At 44.0% G+C, this 25,138-nt stretch overlaps 2 long non-coding RNA genes across 2 annotated transcripts in view; both read right to left on the bottom strand.

Annotated features, from left to right (window-relative positions):
- The window catches only part of LOC138947101 (uncharacterized), a 183,327-nt gene that overhangs the window by 67,236 nt on the left and 90,953 nt on the right, over positions 1-25,138 (bottom strand). Inside the window, exon 2 of the long non-coding RNA XR_011449549.1 lies at positions 16,255-16,273. This is a non-coding gene — a long non-coding RNA (uncharacterized lncRNA). The remainder of the gene's footprint in view (positions 1-16,254; positions 16,274-25,138) is intronic.
- Positions 20,367-22,664, bottom strand: LOC138947091 (uncharacterized). Its single transcript, XR_011449545.1, has 2 exons — positions 22,210-22,664; positions 20,367-22,027 (listed from the first exon to the last, which is right to left on the bottom strand). It is a non-coding gene; the product is annotated as an uncharacterized lncRNA (long non-coding RNA).

The raw sequence follows: 25,138 nt of genomic DNA, 5'->3' as shown, positions 1-25,138 counted from the left end.
TAGCAGTGAGGGACTTGTAGCAGTCTGTGACGAGGATATTCCACGCAAAGCGTCATGTAATTACTTGCCCTTGCCAAAATCAAAACCTTCTGACATAATTGTTTACCATCGAAGTTCCAGGGAGTTGCGAATGAGCAAAACCACATGAATGGCATATCTCATGCCAAATTCCAGGCAAATTGGCCGAAAAACATCGGAGTTAAAAGCGGTCAAAAGTGTGACGGACAGACAGACGCACAGATCATTTTAATAATATAGATGGCGCTGTAGGGAAGCACGACTTGCAGTAGCAGTGTGTTTGGGACATCTTCGTCTCCCACAAACCCCCGCTCATCCCGTGTCAGTTATAATTTGGCTTGATTCCTTTTTGCGAGCAATGCTTGATACGCCGCCTCGTGTTCTGCTAGGAGAGCTCAATTTAAACCGCCCGAACTTTCTCTACAGGGGTTCAGAGAGTAGGAGGAAGGGTGGGGGATGGGGGTGGGGGTATTTTGGGGGGTGGGTGGGGGTGACAAGTATCGACCTGACGGAGGACCCCTATGTCGTCGCGCTTGTCATTAGCCTGTTAATCCCTGCCCCTCCCGTTTTCCTCCCACAGCCACCAACCCATCTCCACCCCAAACCTCCCCACCCACCCGGTCTTGCTCTACTGCAGTGCCTCTGTCTTTCTGTCTCTGTCGCTCTCGCTCTCTGTGTATGTCTCTGTCTGTCTGTCTGTCTGTCTGTCTGTCTGTCTGTCTGTCTGTATGTCTGTATGTATCTGTTTTGGCTCTGTCTCCCTTCCCTCTCTTTCTCCCTTTCTCTCTCTTTGTCGGTCCGTCCGTCGGTCTGTCTGTCTGTCAGTTATATTTCTGTCTCTGTGTGTGTGTGTGTGTGTGTGTGTGTGTGTGTGTGTGTGTGTGTGTGTGTGTGTGTGTGTGTGTGTGTGTCTCTCTCTCTCTCTCTCTCTCTCTCTCTCTCTCTCTCTCTCTCTCTCCTTCCCTCTCTCTCTCTCTCCACCGAAATCACCTCATCAGGACAAGTGACCTCCTTTCAACCCCCTCCCTCCCCCCCCCAACTCGATCTCTTCAATTATCCCCCGCCCCTCTCCTTGCCCCCGGTGTAACACGAGAAAATTACTCCCACGAGATTTTTACTCCGGAGTAAACATTTCGTGCGAAAAAGTTACTCCCTTCACGAAAAAAGCACTCCCCCATTACAGGAGAAAATTACTCCCCAAGACAGGTGAGTTCCGAGTAAACATTTCGTACAAAAATGTTACTCCCCGGACGAATGAATAACGAATAAATTACTTCCCCCCAACACAAGCAATTTAACTTCCCATGCCAGGTGTACGACATTTTTACTCCCTTGTCCCCTGTTAGTCTTGGTGGTGGAAGGGGTGGAAGGAGGGTAGCGCGACATTCGTGTGTGCGAGATCACATACTGGCATTATCCCTTCGCCCGCATCTCATTTTCGCGTACGAGATTTTTACTGGAAGTAAAAAAAATGGGGAGTAACAATTTCGTGGAGGGAGTAATTTTTTCGTGCCTTGGGGAGTTCTTTTCTCGTACGAAAAGTGTACTCGGAGTAAGAATTTCGTACGAAATATTTACTCCGGAGTAAATTTTTCGTGGAGTAAAAATTTCGTGTTACACCGGTGCCATGTAAACTACTTCATGCTGTTCTGCGAAATGGAAGTCGACAGCAAGTGAATCCTTTTCCAAAGCACACAGCATTAAGAGTCAGCAGAGTGACTGCCCAAATAACAGTAAATTTGATTTAAGACAAAAAGACAGAAGGGAGAGAAAGCGTGGGGTGGTGGTGGGGGGGGGGGGGGGGGTGCGAAGGAAGGGGGAGGTGGTGTAGGGAGGGTTTGTCTGTCTCGCTCTCTTTCTCGGTCTGTCTCTCACCACCCCCCACCCCCTCCCTGTGTGCGTGTGTGTGCGTGCGTGCGTGCGTGTTGGTTGTTGTTTGCTGTTGTTGTTGTTGGTGTGTGTGTGTGTGTGTGTGTGTGTGTGTGTGTGTGTGTGTGTGTGTGTGTGCGTACGTGCGTGTGTGTGTGTGTGTGTGTGTGCCGCGTACGTACGTGCGTGCGTGCGTGCGTGCGTGCGTGCGTGTGTGTGTGTGTGTGTGTTCCTGTGAGTGATTGCGTAGAAGTCTGGGTTGCTTTTAGTGCAATTCTGAACTATTAGTTAATGAGTTGTATTTTGTGTTTTTGTAGAGACAGCAACATCTCTGAGTCTTTGAGTCTTGAAACACTCACAACAAATTCGCCTTATTGGTCATTAGAGAAGACAAACAAGACACACAACAGACACAGACGACAGTAAATGGTACTGTGACTTATCTCTTCATTGTTGTCGCTTCCAAAATGGTACTGTGACTTATCTCTTCATTGTTGTCGCTTCCAAAATGGTACTGTGACTTATCTCTTCATTGTTGTCGCTTCCAAAATGGTACTGTGACTTATCTCTTCATTGTTGTCGCTTCCAAAATGGTACTGTGACTTATCTCTTCATTGTTGTCGCTTCCAAAATGGTACTGTGACTTATCTCTTCATTGTTGTCGCTTCCAAAATGGTACTGTGACTTATCTCTTCATTGTTGTCGCTTCCAAAATGGTACTGTGACTTATCTCTTCATTGTTGTCGCTTCCAAAATGGTACTGTGACTTATCTCTTCATTGTTGTCGCTTCCAAAATGGTACTGTGACTTATCTCTTCATTGTTGTCGCTTCCAAAATGGTACTGTGACTTATCTCTTCATTGTTGTCGCTTCCAAAATGAACGAAGCATAATGACAAAACAGATGCGGATGTTCTTGGGAATGTTTCGTTTTGTCTATAATGAAACGTTCCGTAAACTTATAACTTAAAAAAACCCAATGTTTTCTTGATTTACGAACGTTATAGCAGTCTTTCTGGTTCAGTCCAACATTACAGAAAGATCATCTGTCTTATTCGGCAAACTTGTTTTAAAGTTTTGTCATAAAAAGCACTTCTACGGACGGTCAACGTGTGTTTAACGTCCAAAAACTGCAAAGTTTATCAAGTCCAGAAAACAAAGCTAAAAAAAACCAAACCCGAACAAGGAAGTGTCAGCAAAATTCCGATGCTAACAATGCCTCCGATTTAAAAACATTAGAAGACAAGAAAAAAATGATAAGAAAATGACAGCCGGCCTTAAAAAGAGAAACTCAATTTCAGCATAACAGCTTAAAAACGACAAAGCCAGACAATGACCCTTTTAACAAAAGAAACTGCTTTTTTTGAAAATGACACAAAAAGACGAAAACTGTTTTCTTCCCAAATTGCGCATCATCTTGTCTTCTCAGAAGCAGAGATCAAAAGAGAATAAACTTCATTAGAAACGAAAAAAACAAATCAAACAAAAAGAAACTTGTGAGGGGTGGGGGTGGGTGGAGTGGGGTAGAAGGGGGTGGAGGGAGCGGGGAATTAGAATGAATAAAAGACTAGAAGAAGAAAAAACCGGAGACAATTCCAGAAGCATTAAAAAAAGGAATACCCCGCCCCCCCCTCCCTCCAAATCGATCAAGTCGGAAGAGCAGAGGGGGAGGGGGGGGGGGGGGCAAAGACAGAGCAGGACAGACGTACGCGGATTTTTCCATTGTCTGAAAATTGGCAGTGCCCTGCGAAATGGCTCCTCTAGAAGGTGGTCTTTAGCGGGGTCGGCAATCTTTCTTTCGTCCCCTTAACTACTTCCGGTATGGCTTGCGCATCATTTTCGCGCAGATGATTGGAGCCAATGTCAGCTTCTGACTGTGCGCTTGTTTTCTAAATCACTCGAAGTTGTTTGCGTGGATTTGTTGCCTTGTTTCTGTTTTTGTTTTTTTTTATGTTTTCTTTTTAGGGGGGGCGGGGGGTATTTTCATTTGTTCAATCACCCGTTGTTGTTATCGCGCTTTGTAAATCAGGTGGCTATAGTGGATTGTTTGTGACTGCGTGCTTGTCTACTTAACCACACGAAGTTGTCGCCCTGCTGGATGATGTGTATGTGTCACAGGACAAACGAGTATCCAGGACAATCCAGAATTGTCCTAGGACAAACGTGGATCCTTGTTTTTCATAGGAGAAACAAGGATCCCAGTTATTCATGGAAAATATCAAGTACAAATGCAGATCCTTGTTCTTCCTAGGAGAAATGAGGATCCTCATTCTTCCTAGCGGCCAGTAGAAACCAAGAATTAGTACAAATCCGGATTGTCCTATTTACATATTGCTTACAGTGGGAAACTTCGGGAAGTGAGTTGTATTTGAATACCTGCTGTGCAATGCATGGAACAGGACTTTTCTTCGGGAAGTGAGTTGTATTCGAATACCTGCTGATCTCAGACTTTTTATTATTCTCCCTACTATTAGTCCGGGCAGGTGTTGATCAAACCTTTAATTAATTTCCATTCAGATGATTTTCACACTCTACTGCTTGAGCACGTTCTGTATGGATCAATATCAAGTGTAGAAAATGTATTTAACTATAGTTTCTAAGCAAAGTCTATTTTTTAGAAAAACGCTCAAACATTTACTGTTCTTTTTCACTGTAACAGAGATGGTATATAGTTTCGTCAAAAACCAGGTCAACGATTTCTTCCTCCTCCCCGGACGAAATTGATCAACATTACACGCTGTTTTATTTTGTCGATTATTAAACCATTGATTTATTGTTCAGTGTTTCCCTCTGTAAGATTCCAGTTTGCACTAGGATTATCTTGGATTGTACCAGATCTCAATTTCTACTGGCCGCTAGGAAGAATGAGGATCCTCATTTCTCCTAGGAAGAACAAGGATCTGCATTTGTACTTGATATTTTCCAGGAAGAACAGGGAGCCTTGTTTCTCCTAAGAAAATGAAGGATCCGCGATTGTCCTAGGACAATTCTTGATTGTCCTGGATACTCGTTTTTCCTGTGACATATGCATGGAAAGCCAGAAGGTCCCACCATTTGTGACTTACAGCTGCCATCGCAACAACACCTGAACGTCGACAATTAACAACAAAGTTACCAGTGCTACTAGCAATGCTTTTAGTCCGTCGCGATATAACCTTGAACGGTTGAAAACGACGTTAAACACCAAATAAAGAAAGAAATGCTTCTAGTGTGTTTGGTACGGAGGAATGCTGACAGACTCGGTGGAATAAGACAAACAAGAGAAAAGTAAAGGTGACACATGACAATGACAAATCTTTATTTTTTGAGGGTAACAAAAATAGGCATATAGTTATTCTTTTTTGCATCTGGCCCTCGCCCATCATTAATGGTAGAATGGAAGGTGACGCAGCAAGAGATCGTCACAGCCTTCTGAATTAGGCCCCTTGTTTCCAGTCAGAGACTGAACGGCCAACCGGGCTTGGGGGGTTTACTGCAAGACTGGTATAAATGTGACACACGCTGGCATTCACGGAGTGGGGACCCGGTAGCTCAGTTGATACAGCACTGGACTTGTGATCCTAAGGTCGCAGGTTTGACTCCGGGCCGGGACGGACACGCGTCAACTTTATGTGCAGACACAGAGACGGTAGCCATGTCCCGCCCCCGTACTATGGAAAGCCGTTTGGCTCATAACCTATGCGCGCGTAATAAATAATTAATACGCGCGTAATAAATAATTCATACGCGCGTAATAAATAATTCATACGCGCGTAAGAAATGATTCATACGCGCGTACTAAATAATTAATACGCGCGTAATGATTGATTCATACACGTGTAATAAATAATTCATACACGTGTAAGAAATGATTAAATACACGTGTAATAAATATTTCATGCGCGTGTAAGAAATGATTAAATACACGTGTAATAAATATTTCATGCACGTGTAAGAAATGATTAAATACACGTGTAAAACATTGTTCATACACGTGTAAGAAATGATTAAATACGCGCGTAATAAATAATTCATACGCGCGTAAGAAATGATTCATACGCGCGTACTAAATAATTAATACGCGCGTAATGATTGATTCATACACGTGTAATAAATAATTCATACACGTGTAAGAAATGATTAAATACACGTGTAATAAATAATTACACGTGTATTTAAACATTTCTTACACGCGCATGAAATGTTAATTACACGTGTATTTAATCATTTCTTACACGAGTATGAAATATTTATTACACGTGTATTTAATCATTATGCTATTCCATAGCATAAGAAAAAAGATAAATTACACGTGCAATAAGAAATAAATACACGTGTATTAATCATTTATTACGCGTGTATTTATGTTTTATTACACGTGTAATGGTTATGAGCCAAACGGCTTTCCATACCGTACGGGTCACCACAGTGGCACGTAAAAGACCCCGGTCATTCTGCCATAAGTGCAATACCACCTAAACACGCATACACTTGTGTATCTCATCAAAAGCCGCGAAGGAGTAAAACTCGAATGATCATATAACCCATATCTCCCCTCCTGAAAAAAGCTAACCTTGACATCAACACTTTCAAGAACTACCGCCCTGTCTCCAATTTGCCTTTTGTTTCGAAAGTCCTTGAAAAAGTTGTTTTGGCCCAATTGTCAGAGCATCTCGCTAAGACAGGTATGGTTGAACCATTACAGTCCGCCTACCGCGCAGATCACAGCACTGAAACAGCCCTACTTAAGGTAGCGAATGATCTTCTCACTGCTTGTGACAGCGGCTCTGTTTCGCTTCTGGCCCTGTTGGACCTATCCGCAGCGTTCGACACCCTTGACCACGATATACTGCTGGCAAGGTTGAACACCACATTCGGCATAACAGGCACGGCTCTGGGGTGGTTCTGCTCCTACCTGACTGGACGCACTCAGGCTGTTGTGATCCAGAATAAGCACTCCGAGGACACCATATTAAAGTATGGTGTCCCACAAGGATCTGTGTTAGGCCCAGTGTTATTCACTATGTACATGCAGCCGTTAAGCAAAGTCATAAAGCACCACAATGTCCTGTACCACATGTTCGCAGACGACACTCAACTACAAAAATCCGCACACACCAAACAGTTTACAGAGTTAGTGCAGTCAATAGAATCATGCAGCGATTCCATCAAACAGTGGATGACAGTCAACAAGCTCAAGATGAATGATGATAAGACAGAGATCATGCCAGTTGGCAAACAATCAAAGTTAAAGCTTCTTTCAGAAACATCCAGTCTTACCCTTTCTGATACCACAGTCACATTCAGCACCAAAGTAAAAAACCTGGGTGTCCACCTTGACAGTAACCTGTCAATGGACGCCCACATCAACTCACTCTGCAGAACCGCCTTTCTTGAAATGCGGAGGATTAGCCAAATCAGACACCTTCTTTCCCTCGACGCAACCAAGACACTGGTTTCGGCTTTTATTTTGTCGAGACTGGATTACTGCAACTCGCTCCTAGCCGGCCTCCCAGACGCCAAGCTAGACCGCCTACAGCGCATCATGAACAATGCAGCACGTCTTGTGCTGCGCAAGCGCAAGCGCGACCATGTCACCCCTCTCCTCATGACCCTTCACTGGCTACCAATCAAAGCACGCATTACATATAAAATAGCTACCCTGTGTTACCGTAGCCTTCAAGACTCTGCCCCTTCTTACCTGTCTTCGCTCTTAAAGCCACACGTCCCCACACGCAACCTCAGATCCGCTGACGCAGGGCACCTTGTTGTCCCACGCGTCAAACTGAACGCTTTCGGCAAGCGCGCCTTTACCTACACAGCTCCCTCTATTTGGAACTCTCTGCCCATGTCTGTCCGCCTTTCTACCTCTCTCCCTTCCTTCAAGTCCTCTCTAAAAACACACCTCTTCCGGGAATACTTCAACCCCTAGCCTGTGCGAGTGATTCGATGTTGTCCGTGTGTGTGTTTGTGTGTGTGTGCGAGTGAGCGACACGAGTATATGCGAGTAATTGGTTGTGTGCACTGTTCAGTATTTGCCACATTAAGGAGAGGGGTCGCTTGCCATCGTAGCGCGCTGTGGGCCGGCTGGGGGCGGGTTGCTTGCGAGGGCTGTATTTTGTACATTGATTATTTGATACATGTATAATTATTAAATGCGTCTCCAGGAATATGTTTAGTTTAAATCTTGTGTCGATACTATTTAATTCTGCCTCGCTATTAGCCATTGAGTAAAACTGTTTTATCACCATTGCTTTATTGTTGTTAATTCGTCTCCAGAAATATGTTTTGTTTTAATCTTGTGTCGATACTATTTAACTCTGCCTCGTTATTAGCCATTGAGTATAACTGTTTTATCACCATTGTTTTATTGTTGTTCTTTGGCCATTTACGTTGAATGACTTGTTATACATTGACATTGATAGTTTTATTCTTCTTCTTCTTCGTCGTTCGCTAGATAGTTTTATTATAAGAACCTTTTTTTTTTAATTCCTATTAACTCGATGTTCTTTAACTATGTTTGTAAATTGTTAGAGGATCTTTTAGTAGAAGTGTTTAACTGTCGAAGCTGCTTTTACCTAAGAGACCGACTGTATATTGTGCTGTTGTACTTGTCAGACTTGATTGTACCAAGTCCTTCACATGTTGTAATGCGCTTAGAGCCAAATATTTTTGTTTTTTGTAAGGGATAGGCGCAATATAAATACACTTTATTATATTATTATTATTATTGTCATTAAGTGGCAAACTATTTAGTCTGTATGACAGTTTAAGCATTCTATCTTTCTTTACAGTTTTGAGAAATGAAGCGCTATCGAACGACCACCAATGCACACCCGATATTCAAAACTGCAACAAGCTCCAACATACAAGCATTCATCGCAAGAGCTGTCGATAGAACCACACATGCTCCTGTCTCTGCGCTGCCAACGCTCACAGAATCAATGAACAGCTCTTGAGCGTTTCCTCATTCTTACAGAACATGAATACGCTTCCTCATACGTCCCGCACATCTTCAAAATCAATTAAGACAACTGCAGCGAGCAAACTCAAGCACCCAAGAAATAAAACTCTATGTCAATACACATTTCTTCACAACAGAAATCCAACTTGTATAGTCCAATAAAACATATGTTCCAACAAAGCACCACTCGGATATTTCTGTGCAAACGCAACCGAGCAATATGTTTACACAGCTTATTAAGTGTACAACCAGGTTCGATCTTTGCTCATCTTGAACATCTAGGGACTGGGTGGCCGAGTGGTAACGCACTTGCGCTCGGAATCGAGAGGTTGCGTGTTCGACCCTGGGTCAGGCCGCTATTTTCTCCCCCCTTTCCTAACCTAGGTGGTGGGTTCAAGTGCTAGTCTTTCGGATGAGACGAAAAACCGAGGTCCCTTCGTGTACACTACATTGGGGTGTGCACGTTAAAGTTCCCACGATTGACAAAAGGGTCTTTCCTGGCAAAATTGTATAGGCATAGATAAAAATGTCCACCAAAATACCCGTGTGACTTGGAATAATAGGCCGTGAAAAGTAGGATATGCGCCGAAATGGCTGCGATCTGCTGGCCGATGTGAATGCGTGATGTATTGTGTAAAAAAATTCCATCTCACACGGCATAAATAAATCCCTGCGCCTTGAATAAAAATTGAAATTAAAATAAAATTCCCTGCGCTTAGAACTGTACCCACGGAATACGCGCACTATAAGCCTCATATTGATTGATTGATATTGATTGAACACTCAGTTTGTTTGTTTGTTTGCTTAACGCCCAGCCGACCACGAAGGGCCATATCAGGGCGGTGCTGCTTTGACATATAACGTGCGCCACACACAAGACAAAAGTCGCAGCACAGGCTTCATGTCTCACCCAGTCACATTATTCTGACACCGGACCAACCAGTCCTAGCACTAACCCCATAATGCCAGACGCCAGGCGGAGCAGCCACTAGATTGCCAATTTTAAAGTCTTAGGTATGACCCGGCCGGGGTTCGAACCCACGACCTCCCGATCACGGGGCGGACGCCTTACCACTAGGCCAACCTACCCAGACGGCCCGTGTTTGGTATGTGACCAAGTGGAGGCAGGGACTTGTCCCATGTAAAAGTCTGACCAGATCTGAGAAGGTGGGCCTGGCGGAGTCGGCCTTTAAAGATACAGTCCTGTCAATATAAAAGACCATTCACATCATCCCAGAACTTCTTTCACGAGGCGCAGTGGGCCTTTAAAGATACAGTCAGTATAAAGGACCATGCACATCATCCCACAACTTCTTTCGCGAGGCGCAGTGGGCCTTTAAAGATACAGTCAGTATAAAAGACCATTCACATCATCCCACAACTTCTTTCGCGAGGCGCAGTGGGCCTTTAAAGATACAGTCAGTATAAAAGACCATTCACATCATCCCAGAACTTCTTTCGCGAGGCGCAGTGGGCCTTTAAAGATACAGTCCTGTCCCAGTCAATATAAAAGACCATTCACATCATCCCAGAACTTCTTTCACGAGGCGCAGTGGGCCTTTAAAGATACAGTCAGTATAAAGGACCATGCACATCATCCCACAACTTCTTTCACGAGGCGCAGTGGGCCTTTAAAGATACAGTCAGTGTAAAAGACCATGCACATCATCCCAGAACTTCTTTCGCGAGGCGCAGTGAGCCTTTAAAGATACAGTCAGTATAAAGGACCATGCACATCATCCCAGAAATTCTTTCACGAGGCGCAGTGGGCCTTTAAAGATACAGTCAGTATAAAGGACCATGCACATCATCCCAGAAATTCTTTCACGAGGCGCAGTGGGCCTTTAAAGATACAGTCAGTATAAAAGACCATGCACATCATCCCACAACTTCTTTCAAGAGGCGCAGTGGGCCTTTAAAGATACAGTCAGTATAAAGGACCATGCACATCATCCCACAACTTCTTTCAAGAGGCGCAGTGGGCCTTTAAAGATACAGTCAGTGTAAAAGACCATGCACATCATCCCAGAACTTCTTTCGCGAGGCGCAGTGGGCCTTTAAAGATACAGTCAGTATAAATGACCATGCACATCATCCCACAACTTCTTTCGCGAGGCGCAGTGGGCCTTTAAAGATACAGTCCTGTCAATGTAAAAGACCATGCACATCATCCCAGAACTTCTTTCGCGAGGCGCAGTGGGCCTTTAAAGATACAGTCAGTATAAAGGACCATGCACATCATCCCAGAACTTCTTTCACGAGGCGCAGTCGGCCTTTAAAGATACAGTCAGTATAAAAGACCATGCACATCATCCCAGAACTTCTTTCACGAGGCGCAGTGGCCCTTTAAAGATACAGTCAATATAAAAGACCATTCACATCATCCCAGAACTTCTTTCACGAGGCGCAGTGGGCCTTTAAAGATACAGTCAGTATAAAGGACCATGCACATCATCCCAGAAATTCTTTCACGAGGCGCAGTGGCCCTTTAAAGATACAGTCAGTATAAAAGACCATGCACATCATCCCAAAACTTCTTTCACGAGGCGCAGTGGGCCTTTAAAGATACAGTCAGTATAAAAGACCATGCACATCATCCCAGAAATTCTTTCACGAGGCGCAGTGGGCCTTTAAAGATACAGTCAGTATAAAGGACCATGCACATCATCCCAGAAATTCTTTCACGAGGCGCAGTGGGCCTTTAAAGATACAGTCAGTATAAAGGACCATGCACATCATCCCAGAACTTCTTTCACGAGGCGCAGTGGGCCTTAAAAGATACAGTCCTTTCAATATAAAAGACCATGCACATCATCCCACAACTTCTTCCGGGGGCCCGGTAGCTCAGTTCGTAGAGCACTACTGGACTTGTGATCGGAAGGTCGCAGGTTCGAATTCGGGCCGGGACGGAAACGGGTCAACTTTATGTGCAGACACAGAGACGGAAGCCATGTCCCACCCCTGTGTCACCACAATGGCATGTAAAAGATCTCAGCCATTCTGCCAGAAGTGCAGATGGCTGATACCACCTAAACACGCATACACTTGTGTGTCTCGTCAAAAGCCGTGAGGGCGTAAAACTCGAATCATATAACCCTAATGATAACTTGTCCTTAAGAGGCGAAATGTTTAGCCTGTAGGACATAAAGCATTCTCTCTTTCCTTTTTTCCCAGAACTTCTTTCGCGAGGCGCAGTGGGCCTTTAAACCAGCGATCTTTACTTTCCACAAACTCAGCACTCCGCGCTCTGCAGCACTGTAAGACGGGGAAATCCAGACCACAGAAGAAAAGAAATCCACAGAGCGCAGAAACAAAAAGAGCGTGATCACCTCTATTACAACACAATTAAAAATTTACAACATCCCGCGTTGAGTCGCCTTTCGTCTGCACGTGGCGTGAAAACACTTCGATCGCTCTGCCCACACACCACCCGGGGGCCGGGAAGACAGAAACAATCATGTTGGCGGTCCTACGGTGTTCGTACCACGGACATACATTGTTTAGTGGTTTTTTTTTTATTGTTGTTGGTTCTACGATGTTTACACCACGGATATACGTGTAATTGTAAGCCCCTTTTCTGATCTCACATTTTAGAGTTATAAGCATAATTTTAAGGAGACAACAAGAAGGGCAAAGCCCATACGACTCACATGCTTGACCTTCTGCTTTACACATTTTTCCTACCAAAATACATGTGACCTTGACCCAAGGTCAAGGTCATCCAAGGTCATGCAACACAAAGCTGTTAATTCAAGACATAGGAAGTACAATGGTGCTTATTGGCTCTTTCTACCATGAGATATGGTCACTTTTAGTGGTTCACTACCTTATTTTGGTCACACTTCATAAGGGTCAAAGTGACCTTGACCTTGATCATATGTGACCAAATGTGTCTCATGATGAAAGCATGACATGTGCCCCACATAATTTTTAAGTTTGAAACAGTTATCTTCCATAGTTCAGGGTCAAGGTCACTTCAAAATATGTATACAATCCAACTTTGAAGAGCTCCTGTGACCTTGACCTTGAAGCAAGGTAAACTAAACTGGTATCAAAAGATGGGGCTTACTTTGCCCTATATATCATATATAGGTGAGGTATTGAATCTCAAAAACTTCAGAGAAAATGTGAAAAATGTGAAATATGTGAAAAATAGCTGTTTTTTAGACAACATTTATGGCCCCTGCGACCTTGACCTTGAAGCAAGGTCAAGATGCTATGTATGTGTTTTGGGGCCTTGTCATCATACACCATCTTGCCAAATTTGGTACTGATAGACTGAATAGTGTCCAAGAAATATCCAACGTTAAAGTTTTCCGGACGGACGGACGACTCGGGTGAGTACATAGACTCACTTTTGCTTCGCATGTGAGTCAAAAACCCTGCTCGTGCGAATAGTTTGTTTGTTTGTTTGCTTAACGCCCAGCCGACCACGAAGGGCCATATCAGGGCGGTGCTGCTTTGACATATAACGTGCGCCACACACAAGACAGAAGTCGCAGCACAGTCTCACCCAGTCACATTATTCTGACACCGGACCAACCAGTCCTAGCACTAACCCCATAATGCCAGACGCCAGGCGGAGCAGCCACTAGATTGCCAATTTTAAAGTCTTTGGTATGACCCGGCCGGGGTTCGAACCCACGACCTCCCGATCACGGGGCGGACGCCTTACCACTAGGCCAACCGTGCCGGTCCTCGTGCGAATAGGGATTCTCGCTTAGTTTCAGGCTGTTATTGTTGGTTCTGGTATCTAAAGGTTGTCACAGCCGGGGGTGGAAGCGGGGATAAGCTCCCACTAACAGGTAAAAGCTCCCAATGGCGTGCGTCTCAGATAGCCTCTGACAGTCAAAGCCCAACTCCTGGCCTTCACGTGGCGAAACCGTTTCAACTGACAAGGAGAAGGGGCAAAGGCGGGTCACCGGCGCCTCAAAACCGGTAGCTTCGGTCAGACGGAAATCGTTATCCTGGGAGGGCAGTTCGTCTAAGGGAAGGAAAACCCTGACTTCAAACCTCCGCTGCCTTGCGGCCATACCTGATCAAGGAAAGGCTTCAGGAGTAAACCCTGAGGAAAAATCCGGAGCTGATGTCCCTAAGGCGGTCTGTTGTTGCTTGTCAACCTCTTTCCGGCAACTCCTGCGACGGCACTGGTGCCAAGCAGCTGTATTGGCTCTTGCCCTTCCCTTGGACTACATCAGTGACGTGGAGAAGGGGGACCTGCTACGTGGGCTACATCAGTGACGTGGAGAAGGGGGACCTGCTACGTGGGCTACATCAGTGACGTGGAGAAGGGGGACCTGCTACGTGGGCTACATCAGTGACGTGGAGAGGGGGGACCTGCTACGTGGGCTACATCAGTGACGTGGAGAGGGGGGACCTGCTACGTGGGCTACACCAGTGACGTGGAGAGGGGGGACCTGCTACGTGGGCTACATCAGTGACGTGGAGAGGGGGGACCTGCTACGTGGGCTACACCAGTGACGTGGATAGGGGGGACCTGCTACGTGGGCTACATCAGTGACGCGGAGAGGGGGGACCTGCTACGTGGGCTACATCAGTGACGTGGAGAGGGAGGACCTGCTACGTGGGCTACATCAGTGACGTGGAGAGGGGGGACCTGCTACGTGGGCTACATCAGTGACGTGGAGAGGAAGGACCTGCTACGTGGGCTACATCAGTGACGTGGAGAGGGGGGACCTGCTACGTGGGCTACAGCAGTGACGTGGAGAGGGGGGACCTGCTACGTGGGCTACATCAGTGACGTGGAGAGGGGGGATCTGCTATGTGGGCTACATCAGTGACGTGGAGAGGGGGGACCTGCTACGTGGGCTACATCAATAACGTAGAGGGGGGGACCTGCTACGTGGGCTACATCAGTGACGTGGAGAGGGGGGACCTGCTACGTGGGCTACATCAGTGACGTGGAGAGGGGGGATCTGCTGCGTGTCTGCAGCCTGTCCTCCTTATCGCCTCAGCCCAGACCTGCGCCCTGGAGAGGACACTCCAGCGTCGCCTCACCGCGACGGTACAACACGAGAAGTGACTTTTTCAGGTGCAGTTCCATGGCCCCTTCGGGACCGACGGATGCCGACGAACATGTTGGTTCTACAGTGTTCGCACTCCGGACCTACGTTTAGTTGGTAGCCCCTTTCTAATGTCACACTTTATAGATTAAGAAACTTAATAATAATTTTGGAAACAAAGTGGAACGAATAGGGATTCTTGACTGTTTGACCATGTTCACACAACGCACCTATACGACTGTAAGCCCCTTTATAATATTCCACTTTAGAGTTGGACACTTTACACACACACACACACGCACACACACACACACACACACATACACACACACACACACACACACACACACACACACACACACACACACACACACAAGGAAAGAGAGGGTGCATTCTAAAAGAGAGATAGAGAGACAGAATTGTAAGGGGGAGAGAGAAAGCTACTGAGATCAATACTGAAAAGAGACGGGCTACTCGCGAGCATCGTAGTACCGACGTAAGACACCGTATAGCCAGCACTGAGTCTTGTGAAAACAGCAAACGGGTCGTCACACTGACAGCTGTGTGTGAGCAAATAACACTTCATGCAACTCCACAAATGTCCGGGAGTGGAACCAAAGAAAAATATTGTTGTTTAAATTGGAAAAAGTGGATAAAAGGTTGCAGTTTTAATCAAAAACGAAATGGAAACGGCTAACAAAATTCTATTGCCTCTTTTAGAATCTCTTCGAACTGCTGGCATGCTTTTGCAAAATGCCTTTGGCCAATTAAGTAGATAAGCAAGATCAAGCAGGACCGATGTCATTTAAAACGTAAGCACTTGAATTTAAAATACCCTGCACAAATCTGACATTTACAATTTCAATTTACAGCAAACGCACGGACAAGCGAACACACGTGTAACAAGAAACCAACCAACAAACCAAGCAACAAACCAACTGACCAACCACTTGACTACTTCACAAACAAATCGACAAAACAAATAGACGCACAAGCGAAACACACAAAAAAAGACACATCATCTCCTGTAACACTTTATAGGCATTGAAGAACAGGCAATAACTTGTAACACACGTGTGTACGCACACGCATTTTAAGACATCGACAGACAGGCAAGAGAGAGAGAGAGAGAGAGAGAGAGAGAGAGAGAGAGAGAGAGAAAGACAGAGACAGAGACACAGAGACAGAGACACAGAGACAGAGACAGAGACAGAGAGACACAGAGACACAGAGAAAGAGAGAGAGACAGAGACAGAGAGACAGAGAGACAGACAGACAAACAAACAGACAGACACGCACGCACACACGCGCACACACACACATGCACACACACACACACACACACACACACACACACACACACACACACACACACACACACGCACAGATTGCGAGTACTCACCTAAAGCTCCAGACAACATCTGAAACACACAAAGAAAATCAACATTTTAGAATAGCGTTAAAGCTTTTAACATGAGCGACTCTGCTCTTTGGCGGAAAATTAAAGCAAATAGGTAACATTTTGTAATAAGACATATAAGAAGTGCTGAAACGATTAAAACATCATTATGTGCGAGATTCGGTTTTGTTCTAAACGGCTTGTAAGGAAATGTTGCACACTATAACATAGACTTTAATAAAACGATTGATCATGACTTTTAGAATTCGAAAAAAAAAAGTTATTAAAAAACGGGAATTGTGCAGGTGAACAAATACAAATAGCATGAAGATCAGGAAAGGGCGCCTGTCCGAAACCAGAGAAAACCACCATGTCAGATCAAACTTTGCATACAGATTAAACATGAATACATGTTTCCTTCGAGTGGCTTCCAGACCGATAAATGATAGTTACACCACCCGGCTGTCTTATCATAAGGGCTCTGTTTGTTCGCCGTTTCGGGTTTCTTATTCTACGACTCAGACCGAGATATGATTGGCTCGTCTAAACAATGCACCGTGTGCACGTGCATATCACAACTTTAGCAAACAATCTTGAAGAAATGCATTTCTTGACATGATATGAAAGGCTTGATTGACGTGGAAAGAAGAAGAAGAAGAAGAAGAAGAAGAAGAAGAAGAAGAAGAAGAAGAAGAAGAAGAAGAAGAAGAAGAAGAAAGAAGAAAGAAGAAAGAAGAAAGAAGAAAGAAGAAAGAAGAAGAAAGAAGAAGAAAGAAGAAGAAAGAAGAAGAAGAAGAAGAAAGAAGAAAGAAGAAAGAAGAAAGAAGAAAGAAGAAAGAAGAAAGAAGAAAGAAGAAGAAGAAGAAGAAGAAGAAGAAGAAGAAGAAGAAGAAGAAGAAGAAGAAGAAGAAGAAGAAGAAGAAGAAGAAGAAGAAGAAGAAGAAGAAGAAGAAGAAGAAGAAGAAGAAGAAGAAGAAGAAGAAGAAGAAGAAGAAGAAGAACAACAACAACAACAACAACAACAACAACAACAACAAGAGTAGTAACCGCAGCAAACAACAACAACAACAACAACAACAACAACAACAACAACAACAACAACAACAACAACAACAACATCTTCAGTCATCAAAAACAACCACGAGACCAAAAAAAAGAAAAGATAACAGAAACAGATCAGCTCGAATAACACGTCCTAAAACACAACATTGCTCTGGGAAAGTGTCTTTACATTATTTTCACAACTTTTTATAAGACACCCCCTCCTGCGATGAGAGATAGAGAAGAACCCTTGGAATTAGTTCTCAAGATGTTGCATTTCTTCTGAATTAGGTTATAATGACCGAACTCCTTTACTCGCAATCTCTTGCGCTTGCTCCATGTGGTTTCTCTGCAGGTGAAAACATATTCAAAATCCGTATTAACAAGAAGAGCAAACGCTCGATCGAGTCACTTTCGCAGTTCTGAATATTATATGAGGCATCAGATGGACAGGAAGAAATTGCTATTCACAACACAATGAGTCACGTTCACATAAAATTTGAGCCCGGTCACTTTTATAGTTTCCGAGAAAAGCCCAACGTTAAGTTGTGTGTTGCCGAACAGAAAAGGCTAGTTATCTCCCTTGTTTTTCTGATAACGTTCGTAAAAGGCTACAGATGTAAATACTTTGATGTAAAGAATAATCCTACAAAGTTTCAATCACATCCGATGAACTTTGTCAAAGATATAAAATGTCTAATTTTTCCTTTGACGCTGACCTGTGACCTTGAAAAAGGTCAAAGGTCAACGAAACCATCGTTAAAGTGTAGAGGTCATTGGAGGTCACGACTAAACAAAATATGAGCCCGATCGCTTTGATAGTTTCCGAGAAAAGTCCAACGTTAAGGTGGTGTCTACGGACGGCCGGCCGGACGGCCGGCCGGACAGACTAACACTGACCGATTACATAGTCACTTTTTCTCAAGTGACTCAAAAATATTGTATTATCAGCACGTTTAACAAGTTTGATTTAAACCTGTTTCCTGCCCGTGTTGATGCAGAGTTTTCTGTGTTTTTTTCTTCAATTCGTTCTTGACATAAATGTTGCTGGAGTTCAGAAATCCAAAGTAAACCTCACGGACGCAATGGCATAGTGGATAAGAAATCGGCCTCCAAAGCGGAAGGTTGCAGGTTCGAATCCCGGCCGCGCCTGGTGGGTTAAGGGTGGAGATTTTTCCGATCTCCCAGGTCAACTTGTGTGCAGACCTGATAGTGCCTTGTCCTCCTTCGTGTGTACACGCAAGCACAAGACCAAGTGCACACGGAAAAGATCATGTTATCTATATCAGAGTTCGGTGGGTTATAGAAACACAAAAATACTAAGCATGCATCCCCCCAACGCGGCGTATGGCGGCCTAAATGTCAGGGTAAAAACACTCATACGCGTAAAAGCCGTGGGCGTTTCAGCCTAAAGTAGACGAAAGACATACGAAAAAAAAAAACATTTTCAATGCTGCTTTTCCTTAAAACTTTACCGGACACACACACACACACACACACACACACACACACACACACACACACAAACCCGCGCGCACTCTCTCTCTCTCTCTCTCTCTCTCTCTCTCTCTCTCTCTCTCTCTCTCTCTCTCTCTCTCTCTCTCTCTCTCTCTCTCTCTCTCTCTCTCTCTCTCTCTCTCTCTCTCTCTCTCTCTCTCTCTCTCTGCCCCGCCCGCCTCCCCCCTTCCAGCCCCTCCTCCACACATTAAAAGTCAACACCAAAAACCTCTTTCTCTCGTGCCTCCTTTCATCGTAATTCTGGCCTAAAAACTAATCGAAATTACCCTTCACCGCCGCGCCAAATAAACCCACTCGGAGCCCTCCTCCTCCTCCCCCCCCCCCCACCCTGCGGCCAGTGATGTAGATAACGTGTGGAACGATAGTACAGTGGAACCCCCCCATTTAGGCACTACACAAATGTTAGTTTGTTTGTTTGTTTGCTTAAAGGACCAGACCACGCTGTTTTAAAGGTTATTAGAACCACTAACCGATGACTGAAGGTTAGAGAAATGCACCTAAAGATTCCAAAAATGTAAAGAAATTCACCGATTCGTAGCTTAATCATTGTGATTTAATTAAAAACGTTCCGCCAAATTCGTCTGCTAAACGAGATTTCGAAATGGCCGCCAGTAGACGAGAACCGGCTGTGACGTCACTTAGTGTTTGGAAACCGAAAGTTACAGCTTACGCTCAAGTGGGCGTTTGCCTAAATCGAGCATCAACAGCACGCCGAAGGAATGCGCACGGCTGCTGATAGCTATGAAGTATAGAAAAAAGGTTCAGGCATCAGTTGTCACCTTTTTCCGATGGGCTTACAACTTCTGCAGCAAGACTGATTAACTGGAAACGGCCAACACGATGTGCTGTGTTTCGCGACACTTTCTTCCAATGCGAACGCAGTTAAGCCGGCAAGAAAACCTGGCACACACAAAACAGCTGTTGCCTAACGCAGTTCCAGTTCCGACAATTGTTGACCACTCACAGGAGGTCAGAAACCGGATACCAATGTCATCAGAACGATCTGCTTTCACTAAACGCAGACGAAAGGAAGTGAGTACATGTATACTGAATGTGTTCTGTAAGGGATAGGGGTTCAGTGTCACTGGGCGTTTTTGTCAGACTGACAGTATTTGTAGTGGAATGGCATCTGTTCCTAATTTTAAGCACATGTGTTAAGATTACAGATTAAAACATATATCTGTTACTACATGTCCGTCCCCATGCACCCACCTTAAAGTTCCCTCTCTCTCTCCCTCTTTTACACTCACCTGGGTAATCGATGAGTCTCAGGTTTAATCAGTGTCCGTCCATATACACATAGACATTCACACAAACACACACACGTTGTTATAGTTGTTATCTAATTCAGTGTTGTATTAAATAGATAAAGAAATCGTTAATACAGCAAGCTTGCATGAATAATTTGCTGTTGTCCTTTTTTTCAGATCAGGTTCTGTAATACAGTAATTATAATTAATACAAGTACAAATTCATGTTTGCAGTCATACTCATAGTGTGTGAGTGTGTGAGTGTGTGTGTGTGTGTGTGTGAAAAGCACTTTGATACTTAAAACATCTGTGTTATTTGATTTTATTACAAAACTGCAGTCAGAATATTAAGCAGACCTATTCCAACAATACATTTTGATCAGCAGTAAATGTAATGTCAAATTATGAACAACAATCATGTGAGCAGATATATCTAACAGAAACAAATAGTCTAGCAAAATAATACAACCAAGTACATGTATGGACATCATCATCCACATAAAAAAATTGATTGTAGGAAGAGCACTCTGTGTTATTACCACTGCTTCAGTCAAACTGCCAGTTCAACTTTATCTCTGTGGGTTGTTTTTTTTCTCTCGGAGTAACATGGGGAAAAAAACCTTTAAAAAACTTGCATGCAACAGAGCTGGATTGTTTCTAGTGATCATGCAGCATGATTTATCCGCATAGAAAACTACTGAAACACCTAAACAGAAATAGCAATGTCTACAGAAAAAACCCACTGTTTGATTGCTGTCTGTAGTACTCCTCTTGCTAACAGTGGCATTAAAATAATTAAAACTAAGCTATGCTCTCTTGGGGGGGGAAAAAGTGCTCTAAGTACTTTTTGTGTCTACATAGGCAAAACAAAACTATGCAATGTTTCAGATTTCCTGACCCACCCTATGTTTTTCCTCCTTATCCTGGACTATTTTGGACTCTTACAAAAATGTAGGCTACTTCAAAAATGACAAATCTTAATTTTGCAGGCTTACAAGGAAATTGACTCTTCTCTTACAACCAGAATACACCATGATTTCAAGCAAATAAAAAAACTACATGCACCTGAGAAAAAAACCACTTTAAATCAAGAAGTTAGACCTCCTAACCCCAGCTTTTCAATTCAATTCAATACGTTGTTGATGTTGATTATGGAGCTTAACGTCCTCCCAGGTAACTAGGGACCTATATTGGGGCATGATTTTTTATACAATGTTAAAAGTGTAGGGTGTAATGGGGGGAGGGGGACTGGAGGGTGACGGGGTGTAGTCGCTAATAAATTTAAAGGTGCGTTTATTATCTAATATACCAGACATTTTGTTTTGGCTGGTGTACAGAATAACATCACATAAAATCGCACTCGCAAAACATACAAAACACATAAAATGTACACATCAGTACACACATAACCCAAACCACACATATCCATACCAGCACCATCACACACATATCCACATACATACTCTAGTTTGTACATTATAAAAATAAATACATTATGATTAATATCATTACTAGTCAACTTAAATTAAGGCTCAAAATAGGTCTTAGTTCTGATGAAAAAGTGATTGTGTTGTAATATTGGTTATTACTGAGTGTTGATGTTACAATGATTACATTATAAAAACAACAACAGAACAATGTGAAGAGCAAACTTCTTCTGTGGGCATGCAAGTGAGTTAATCTTGTGTGTGTGTGTGTGAAACTATATGTGACTGAGTATTACAAATTTAAATGACAACAGTTTTCTTGATAGCCTTTAAAAACAACAACAAATACATACATTTAACAATCAAACAAATATAGGCACCTCAAAAAAAGTTGTATGTACACCTTCGTGGCTGGTGATGCATTCTTGCTCCCCTGCAAGTTTTCATTCTACAATGTACCTCAGGCTAGCTTCCTCTCTCTCTCAAATCTGCCCCTCCCACACAATACAACAGGTACAGTGGCCACTCTGACACCAGTCTCTGAAATAATCAAGAACAGTTAAAACTGCGATGAGCTGTTGTTCTTTTACTCGTGAATGCAATGCATGAACACTTAAACAATATCCCACTTATTCGCGAGTGCGTTGACAAGGCGAGAGTGAAAAAATAGCACAGACTCGAAAGCAGACGATAAGTTCAGCACAGAGAGCGGGCGTGTTTACCTTTGATCGCTGAGACAAACAGTGTCGCAATTTTCATCGTCACTGTTTCACTACTGCTGGAACTCCGCCCTCATCTTTCATGCTTGATTCGAGGAGAGAAACCGGTAGTTCGAACATGTACGGTTCAATTTCGTCTGCAGTTACGCTTGTTGTTGTCATGTTCATGATGTTGGTAAACTACCATCTCCACACGGTGTGACGTCACGGATAATTTATTCATAAGCCAGTCTCGCGAAGATCACGCGGCACAATGGCGGGTCGTTTTGGAGAAGAAATCCGTCGCTTCGGTCACAAAATTCGTCGGATTACGGCCTTAGAAGATTCCGAAGTAAACCAAACATTGTTGAAGACGGTAAGAAAGTGGTTTTCTAACTAACTGCAAACATCGGGAAGTGTTCGGTCGCGCAGGAACACGATTCGAAGCGTTTTTGACGCTAAAACAGCGTGGTCTGGTCCTTTAACGCCCAGCCGACCACGAAGGGCTATATCAGGGCGGTGCTACTTCAAGACAGAAGTCGCAGCACAGGCTTCATGTCTCACCCAGTCACATTATTCTGACACCGGACCAACCAGTCCTAGCACTAACCCCATAATGCCAGACGCCAGGCGGAGCAGCCACTAGATTGCCAGTTTTAAAGTCTTAGGTATGACCCGGCCGGGGTTCGAACCCACGACCTCCCGATCACGGGGCGGACGCCTTACCACTAGGTCAACCGTGCCGGTTCTACACAAATGTAACAATCCACACACACACAAAAAGTTCCCTGGCTGGGCACGTAAAGGCGTGTAAAGCTAGTATCTCAAGTTTGACTGACGTTAGGAGCCTAATTGTTTGCACACAGCCTATAGGCCCCACAATTGCAAGCTACTCACCAAGTTTGAGCTCAATTGACCTCAGAGTACTGGAGATACAAGTCTAAACTGTCGTCGGACAAACCAAACAAACAAACAGCCAGAGTAGCCTAAATAGCCACTTTATTTCATGAAGGCGGCTATATAATAATGCCAACGTTCCAAAATTGTGAATAAAAAAAACAAGAAAGGTATGTTGTTGGAACATTTCATTATTGACAAAACATAACGTTACGTTCACAAATATATCGACCCAGCGGTCTTTTAAGTGCACAGAGAAACACTACTTAGAGAACATCTATCTTGACAAAATGTTCAGCGGCTCGCAGTGAATACACAAGCGAAACGAATGATTGCTTCACTCGCTTGTGTCAGTCTTCACTGCAAGCCGAAGAAAAATGTAAGAAAATCTGGTCTTAACAGGGAGGGAGTCTTAAAATGGGGGTACATTCACAGAGGTCATGAGCAGAAAGTCTGAGAAAACAAGATCTGAAAAGGGAGGAGTTCTTACATTGGCGGGTCTTAACTCATTGTCTCCCAGGTACGGATATATCCGTACCCACTCACATGGCTCTATCTGACCAGGTACGGATATATCCGCTCAGACTGTTAGCTTCAGTCGCTTACTGTAACGTCGATCTAACGCCTGCATTCCGGCGTGTTGATACACTGTTACTACACAGTTACTACAATTCTGAGTGGCCTGCTGCAGCACAGCAGCTGGTCTCGGCTAAACAACACTTGGTCAACATATGTGGGGTAGAAAGTGTTAAAAGGGGGGGTTCCTCTGTATCACACCAGTCTCACAAGCTCTGAAATACAATCAACCCCCGAGGCGCAAGGCAAAACCGGAAAGCGCTCAGCCGGATCGAACGGAGGAGGATACAGAGATTTGCCCCGACTGGGGGGAGGTCAGGGCTGAAGGGCACGAAGCGAAAGTGGGTGCCACCCAAACGGGAGAGAACACGCGGGGTCTCATTCGTTGAAATCACAACACATCTCAATTTCAACCAATCCAACACTGCTGCTGGCTCCCACCTGGTTGGTAACTTTCTTGTGCACCTCGGCCCTGGGCACCAGACTTGGCCCAGCGGGACGTTGTCTTCTGCCAGCTAGTCCTAGAACTCGGCTCTCCTACTTTCAACCCTCTCTACGATGACTTAGCAACTACTGAAGGTCAAATGAAGACAGAACATTCTGTTTCTATAGGGACGAAGAAAAGAGGAATATTTTTCTATTGGGGGGAAGGGGGGGGGACTTTTGCCAATATAACTGATCTGCTAATTTCAGCACTTTCTGCGATGGCTTAGAAACTCCTGTGTACGTAGCTCAAAGGTCGACAGACAGTTTTGGTTCTACTTTGCCAAATAGAAGAGAAGGAGTGGAACGATACGATTTTTGTTCGTTCGCCAATATAATTGATCTGCTAATTTCAGCACTTTCTTCGATGGCTTAGGAAGTCCTGTAGCTCTAATGACGACATAAAGCTCTAATGACGACATAAAGCTCTGTTTCTACACTAATAACGAAGACAACAGAAGAAAGGAACAGTGCGATGGATCATTAATCTGCTTATTTTAGCACATTCGGTGATGGCTTAGCAACGACTGAAGGTCAAACGACGACAGGAAATTCTGGTTCTATTGCGCTGAAGAAAAGAGGAAGAGTATTATTTGTTTTCCTTCTTTCGTCAATATCATTTATCTGCTAATTTCAGCATTTTCTGCGATGGCTATAAGCAACTACTGAAGGTCAAATGACGACAAAAAATTCTGTTTCTACAGTGACGAAGAGAAGAGGAACAGTGTGGTTTTTCCCCTTCTGTAGCCAAAATAATTGATCTGCTAATTTCAGCACTTTCTGCAAAGTCTCAGCAACTACTGAAGGTCAAAGGACGACAGAAAATGTATTTCTACAGTGTCGAAGAGAAGAGGAATAGCATGATTTTTTGTTTGGCAATATATCAAAGAACTGCTAATTTCTGCACATTCTGCGATGAGTTAGGAAGTACTGAAGCTAAAGAAGGCATGTTCTCTTCCCCAGTGCTGAATGAACGATTAGTCAGAGTAGGAGGAGG

This window comes from Littorina saxatilis, linkage group LG14 (assembly GCF_037325665.1).
Source record: "Littorina saxatilis isolate snail1 linkage group LG14, US_GU_Lsax_2.0, whole genome shotgun sequence".
Taxonomy (NCBI): domain Eukaryota; kingdom Metazoa; phylum Mollusca; class Gastropoda; order Littorinimorpha; family Littorinidae; genus Littorina; species Littorina saxatilis.
This window is presented reverse-complemented; position numbering and strand designations above follow the sequence as displayed.